Source organism: Monodelphis domestica, chromosome 1 (assembly GCF_027887165.1).
Source record: "Monodelphis domestica isolate mMonDom1 chromosome 1, mMonDom1.pri, whole genome shotgun sequence".
NCBI lineage: Eukaryota > Metazoa > Chordata > Mammalia > Didelphimorphia > Didelphidae > Monodelphis > Monodelphis domestica.
In genome coordinates, this window is record NC_077227.1 from 169,863,413 (window position 1) to 169,871,324 (window position 7,912).

Sequence of the window (7,912 nt, forward strand, 5' to 3'; positions counted from 1 at the left end):
TGGACAGCTAGGTGGTGCAGTAAATAGTGCTGAGTCTGGAGATTCGTTTTCCTGAGTTTAAATCTGTTCTCAGATTTAGCTGTACAATTTTGGGCAAGTCATTTAACCCTGTTTGCCTCAGTTTCCTATCTGTAAAATGAGCTGGTGTAGGAAATGGCAAACCATTGTAATAGCTTTGCCAAGAAAACTCCAAATGGGGTCACAAAGCGTCTGAACTGACTGAATAACAACAAAAAAATTAACTCCTTGTCATTCATTGGAGAGAGTCTACATCATCACCATTTCTGTATTTATCCTTGAAAGAAAATATTTCATTTTATGGCATTTTTAGTATAAGGGTCCTGAAAATTACTGTTGGTATACTACACTATCTCCATTTATAGATTCTGGGTCACTATTGACTCCTATCATCCTATCACAAAAGAGTAGGGAGACAAGGAAGGAGGAAGTCTGATAGAAATAAAAATATTCTCTCCACTTACTTGGTTAAATTCCCAAGTCTCGAAGATTTAAAGACTCTCTCCATCTATAGAGTTAAATTTCCAAGTTCTTCATTAAAAAAAAAACACAAAAAACTTTATTTTCTAATCTTAGAATTAATACTAAGTATTCCAAATCGGAAGAGTAATAAGACCTAGGCAATTAGGGTTAAGTGACTTGCCCAGAGTTACACTGTAAGGATGATATTAGAAAATTTAAGTATTGTTTTATTAGTTTAGGGGTAAGAAATTAACATGGCTTGTTTGAGAAAAGAACTGGAGTTTGAAGCAGAGCTGTGAGAGCGTGTTGATTTCAGATGTGACATTTATAACTGTTTTTCTGTGTCAATTACTCTCTCTGGCAGTTGGGAGTTGCTCTCTGGCCCTTGGCAGAGACACTCTCAGAGACTCTCTCTCTCTCTCAGGGCTGTGGAGGAGTGTAACATCTTTGCCTCTCTCTCTGTCTGAGGGAAAGATCTGAAGCAGCTCAGTGTTTTCCTTTCTCAACTTGGGAAACACTATTGAATATCTATTGTGGTTTTTATAAATTGTTTAACTCTGAGAAGACCAAAGAAAAATCTGGTCTTTGGTTTGGACTCTGAGTCTAAGACTCAGGTCCTAACTTGATTCTTGTTGAGACTCAGCCAACTAGCAATTGCTATTTTATAATTAGGAGGCAAAGTTAAGATTTATAAGGCTAATAGAGGTAGTTTTAATTTAGAGAGTATAAATTTGGGTTAGTAAGATCAGGGAGGATTAGTGTAGCCTGTGAAGCACAGGAAAAGTGGTTCCTTGCCGAACCTGGGAGTTTATTTGGGTGCATTTACTCCTAAACAGGTCTAGTTGGTCACCAATTCCTGTAATTTCTACCTTAGTAACTTCTCTCCTTTGACCTAACCACTACTTTGGTGCAGGCCTTCATCATCTTAAGCCCGAGTAATTCCAATAGTCTGCAGGTTATTCTCCTTCTTGTAAGAACCTTGCTATTTTAGTATATTTTCCTTTTCTATCGTCACTTGTGGCTCCTAGTATCTGGTAACATGCGGCAGTGGTCACACCCCGGGCAACGGCTTTGACAGGCCAGCTAAACCTTGTGAGGGTAACCATTGGGTCATAGACCCCTGGTGAACTAAGGCTTTGCTCACCCAGCATGTGAAAACTGCTTCGGCCGAACAGACGGAAGAAACCAGTAAGAAGGTTCAACGGCTGAGAGAGGGCGACACAGCAAAGCACTGTGGAGTGCTTAGGGTGTGTTGGAGTACAAAAGACAACACGGCCATCCAATGCAGCTGAGGAAGTCTCCAGGTGTAACAATTTTTCGTGCCACTGGACCCAGGCTTCCAACGTGGAGAGAGTGGGACTGTCTCTGTGCATCAGCTTTTCCACTTAAATCTCCTTCACGCACAAGTGTCTTTGTGCACACTCATCTATACACCATAGATGAAAACGCACAAAGACAATCGTCATCCTCGGTTACGGAGAGACTACTACTACTACTACTACTATTTAGAATCCCTTAGAATTAGAAACCCTTTATTTTTCCTTATATATTTCAATAAATATTTTATATTTATAATAAGAATCTCTTGAGTGTCTTGTACCTGGCCCTGAAGGGAAGTTCACTTTTTACCTTCACTTCATCACTGAGGATATTTTTGATTACCTCTATCAAAAGTAACTGAACAGTTTGAACCTGATTGGTGAGTTAAACTGTTTTGAACCTATATTGGAACAGTTTTTCCATCTAAACATTTTATTTTATAGCTCCCAAATTTATTTTTACAACATAGATAGGAAGTGTCTGAGTCTAGATTTGAACTCAGGATCTCCTTTCTCCAAGCCTGGCTCTCTATCCACTGAGCTGCCATATTTTTATGGCAGTCCTGCACATTTTTATGGTTCTTTGCTTGAAAATTCATACATGTTTTCATTGCAAAACCTCTGTGAAGTAGGTAGGAAAAAAGTATCATTATCCCTCTTTTACAGCAGCAGAAGCTAAGACTGAGAGGTCAAGTGAATTACCCCAAATCATGCAATTTCAAAGCCCAAACTTCTGAAACCTTTTTGCTTTCTACTAAACCACAGGTAACTTATGCCACTCTACTGAAGCAGTTGGCCAAGAAAGATAATTGCATCGCATTTATGCTACCTTAAAGTGACTTCATCTTTCTGGGTCCAAGTTTTCTCATCTGTAAAATGAAAGGAATAGTCGAGAAGATAGCCAAAGTGCTTTCCAGCTCTAAATCTTATGATTCTAAGTTTAGCTTTACTTTTTTCAAGTTTTTTCTTACTAGGCTTATTGTTTATAGACATGAATGTAATCATAATTAACAGGTAGGTTCAAATATAAACTCTTTGATATCAACATCTGAGCCCCTACTGCATGATATTCATATCTTTGTTAAAAATTCTTTTTCCTGTTTTAATGAGGAATAAATTATTCTTATTGACAAAGGACAGTTATAGCTTTGATAAGTACAATTCATTTATATTTGAGTTTAACTCCTTATATAGTTTTACATATTTGTCTTGCTAATTATGTTTTATTTAGATAACTTTTAAAAGTTATTTTCTGAACACATAATAGGTCAGGATGAAGGAGCAGGTTGGATGGTGTGGCAAGGTTGACTTTCATTATGAAATATAGAAAGGATGATTTACAGTATATCATTAAGTAGAAAATTGACTTTCTAAAGTGAGGAGGAGGCCTATAATAGGTTTTTTTTATTTTTAACATTTTATCATTAATAAACAGCTTATTTTTTCTTTTTTGAAAATAAATTTTTATTGGTATGTTTTCTTTCTATATCATTTGCATTTTCCATTATATCCACTAGGCCCTATCAGAGAGCTATGCCTTATAATAAAGAATTTTTTTAGAGGAAGAAAGGAAAAAATAGTTCTGCAAAACCAATGTCAAAAAAGTCTGTTATATACAGAATCTATATCCATAAGCCTCCATTTCTGCAAAGTATTTGGGGAGCTGTCACATATCTCTTATTTGGGGTCACACTGGGTCATTACAATTTTTTTGCAGCATTCATTATTGTCATTTCCATCTCCATCATTGTAGGTATTGTATATATTGTTTTCTTGGTTCTGTTAACTTGACTTTGCATCAGTTCATATGTATTTTCATGGTACTCTATCCATTGTATTGATCCTTTCTTACAACATAGCAAATATGCTATCCTATTTATGTGTATGGGGAATAATATATATTCCCCAGGTCATGGAATCCACAATGGAATCCACAATGTCTTTACTTCTTTGATACCACAAAATGTGCTGTTACATAAATATTTTGGTGTATATTGGGACTTTCTTTTTGTCAGTAATCTTCTCTGGGAATATGTCTTTCCAGAAAGGTTATATGAATCCATTCCTTCACCATTAATGTATTTATTAGTATGCCTTTCTTTTCCATGAATTCTTCAAAATGAACTATTCTTATTTTGTGTTATTTTTGTTTGTTGAGTGAAAGAAGTCACAGCATTGTTTTGATCTGCACTTTTTCTCATTATCATCTTATAAATTTAACAAATACTTCAGCTTCAATTTCAGTCATTTTTAAAATCTAGATTTCTAACAAATTAAGTTCACACTATATTTTTGCTACTTTTCTCCGGCAACTCAGGTGAAATGGAATTATATATAGTGATAATATTTTTTTCTGCTCACTTTCTGTGAAGCTTTCTAGGGGTGCTAGTTGGTGCAGTGGATAGGGCATTGAACCTGGGACAGACAACTCCTTATCAGCTGTTTGACCTTAGGACAAGTCACTTAAATTCGGTTTAACTTAGTTTCCTCAGCTGAAAAAATGGGAATAAGAGCATTTACCTCACAGGATTGATGTCAAGAGCAAGTGAGAGATTTGTAAAAGAAGCACTTAGCACAATGCCTGGCACATAGTAGGTGCTTTATGAATGCATATCCCTCCCTGTACAGTGTATCTTTTCAAAATAAAACCATAAGGGAAACATGAGCCACCTCAATCAATTTTGTGACAGTTTGTGATGGAAATTTCAAATGATCTGTTGTTCAATTTTTTCAGTTTTATCCAACTCTTTATGACCCAATTTGGGATTTTCTTGGCAGAGCCAGAGTGGTTTGCCATTTCCTTCTCCACCTCATTTTACAGATGAGGAAACAGGGTTAAATGACTTGCCCAGGATCACATAGCTAAGTGACTGTATGAAGCCAAATTTGAACTCAGAAAAGAGATTCTTCCTGGCTCCAGGCATGGCAATACACCACCAACTCCCCTCAAAATTATCTGGGCAATATTCAAATCCTAATGGACAAATATTCATTTCAAATATATTTAGAAGTGTTGACATCATTAATGATTCCAAAATTTTTCCTTAAGACTCTTTCAGATACTTTCATTTAAAATTATAAACTATAGCTATGTATATGTAAATATCCAGAAGTAGCTGGCTATATTCTAGAGCATAAAAATATATTCCTTATAGGTACTTTGAGACTTGATATCTGTTCAATAAAAAGAAAAACAAGGTTTTTTCCTATTAATGTAGATAATTTCTTTCATACTTCTCACTTTATGATCTATTATAAGGATCATAAAGCAAGAAGGTTCCTCAAAGGTCAAGAAATTTAGCCTTCATTTTACAAATGAGGAGACTGAGGACACAGGGAGTTAAGTGATCTTCCCCAAGGTCACAGGAGTAAATGTCAGGGATAGGATTGGAATGAAGGGCTTCTGGTGCCAGAGTTGGCACTCTTTCCAGGTTCCAGAAGGTCTCTTACACGTACATCCATAAAACCTCCATGGTGTATCCACCCAATATACTGGCAGCCTTCCTAGTCTTTTCCAGTGCAACCTTAGGGTTGTTATTCCCTGTTCTTGCTACACAGACTACCTTCTTTTCCAGTCAGACATATGCCTAATAATGTCTTTTATGAACTCTCCTTTATTCAAGTCATTTTTGGTAATATGATGTCACCTACTTATCTCCACCATGAAATTAGCAATAATTCCATCATTTAAAAGATGAAGAAAGCAATAAGATGAAATGTTATTCTGGATAGGATTCTGAATGAGAATATGGTGGGGAAATAACCAATGCATCTTTAAATTAATGATAAATTATGAGAGAAAAGTGTCACACGTATCCCAGATTTAGGGAGAGCATAGGGAAAATATAGCTAGTGATAGGTTTACTTTTGTACAATTTCCATTTTTCAGTCAGTCACTAATTGTAACAAGTCAGATTAGAACTATTAAAATTATACACAGTATTTCCTCATTTGAAACCTTTTTCTCAAATTAAAAATGCAGTGAGGAATAGGGAGAAGAGGCCTGAATTTGGAGTAAAGGAACTGAGATTTGAATTTGATATCTCCAGCCAAACATACTTACCTCCCACCTGGAGGTATCACTGACAATTAATTGAAGAGTTCCAGAAATAATTCTTCCTATATTAGACCTACACCACCATAATGACAACATTAGCCAATTTTGCAAAAATATTCCCTTTCATAGCCTGTCTCATGGGCCAGGAATTGTGAGTAATCCAGTTTATGGAAAAGTCCAAACCAATACTCTAATTTCCAACTAGGAGTTGATGTTGTTTCTTAAAGATATTTTTCACCCTGCATCGCTTATATCACCACCTACCTCCCTAAATAATGATTATACAAAAGTCAGGGGTACTTCATGGGTGCAGGGCTGGCCCTAGGTGCAGGAAGACCCTTATAAAAGTCCTGCCCCTGACATAGACTGCAGGACATGTAACTCTGGGGAAATCACTTAATATCTTAATTCTTCATGCAGAGAAGGTGTTGATGTTCCCAAGTATAGGAAACTCCTCATCAAGAGTTCTCTATACTGTATACTACAACCTCCCGGCCCGCGAGAGGTTGCAAGGAGAGAAGATAGAAACAGGATAGAAGTTTTAGATCCCGTGAAGGGCGTGAACGAGCCAACTTTAGAGATGTAAATAATCGAGTCAGTAAACAATTATCATTTTTCGGGAGCCACAGCCTGCTCCGACCACTGGGCGGTACTATCCAGGCTATCCCACCCAATGGTCTCAATTTAACACTGCACTGGTCAGAGGATAATGCTAGCTCAGTAGGAAAGGAGATCAGAAACTAAAGGAGGTAGATAATGCTAGGTATTAGCATTAGAAGAAAGAGAGAGAGGAAGGAAGGCAGGCCTGCCTAAAGACCAGGCCTCAGGGAGAAAGATAGAGAGGAGAGAGAGAGGGGAGAAGAGGCTCCTTTGCAAACCTGTCGGTGTCCTCCAAGTGGGCGGGCTGGCTGTGACTCGCTCATTTTATTCTCTTTGATATACAAATGAGCTCAATACATATTGAACAGTTACATGATACCTCAATACATATGGATGAGTTACCTGGGGTATTGCCATTGGATAATGCAACTTATGACAAGGTGAAGGTGGGGAAGGAAAGCAAGGTTTCGCACCTAAACTTCAGCCACGCTGGCAATAGAGCTCATTGCCATGCGCAGGATGGCCATGTGCTCACTCACAATCCTTGTCTCTCATAATACCTATGGGCTGGACTGCTACATATACTCTCTACACTGATGAAATAACAGATCTGGTATAATACATATATTATGTACATATATATGATATATATGTAAACATAGCAAAGGCATGTAAAAGCTAGCTTGTACTGGTTCTTGAAGACTAATTATTACATTTTCAATTGAAGTATTTCATCTTGGAAATCAGCAACCATTTTGAATAAAGGCTCAATTGATTATTTTATTGATTTCTACACTTAAAAAATGGAGAAAATGTGAATAACAAATTAAACCTAAATATGTCTTGTGTATTTTTCCTCCTAGAGAGATAGTTATTAAATCTTTATAAGTATAACATACATGAGAATATCTTTAATAGATGAATATTCACATATACACATGCTAATCTTCTAACATTCCATATTCTAATGATAAACCAAAGTAGTAACAATAATAACAAAGAAAAACTACAAAATATACTTAGGTTGTCACCCAGAGCTGTCCCCTAAATAAAATCCAGTAATGGATCATGCAATCAGCTGCCTTGTTGATGGTGGTTTGGCTCTGTGCTGACACATAATAGTGTGTGCTTTCTTTTTTTTTTGTTTTTGAAAATTTTATTTAATTAGTTAATTTAGAATATTTTCCCATGGTTACAAGATGCATGTTCTTTCCCTCCCCTCCCCCTAACCCTTTCCCATAGCTGATGCACAATTCCACTGGGTTTTACATGTGTCGTTGATCAAGACCTATTTCCATATTATTGATAATTGCACTAGGATGATCATTTAGAGTCTACATCCCCAATCATATTCCCATTGACCCATGTGATCAAGCAGTTGTTTTTCTTCTATGTTTCTAGGTAGTATGCTTTCTAAGGTGACTATGGATGAGTATCTGCTTACAGAACCAAATAA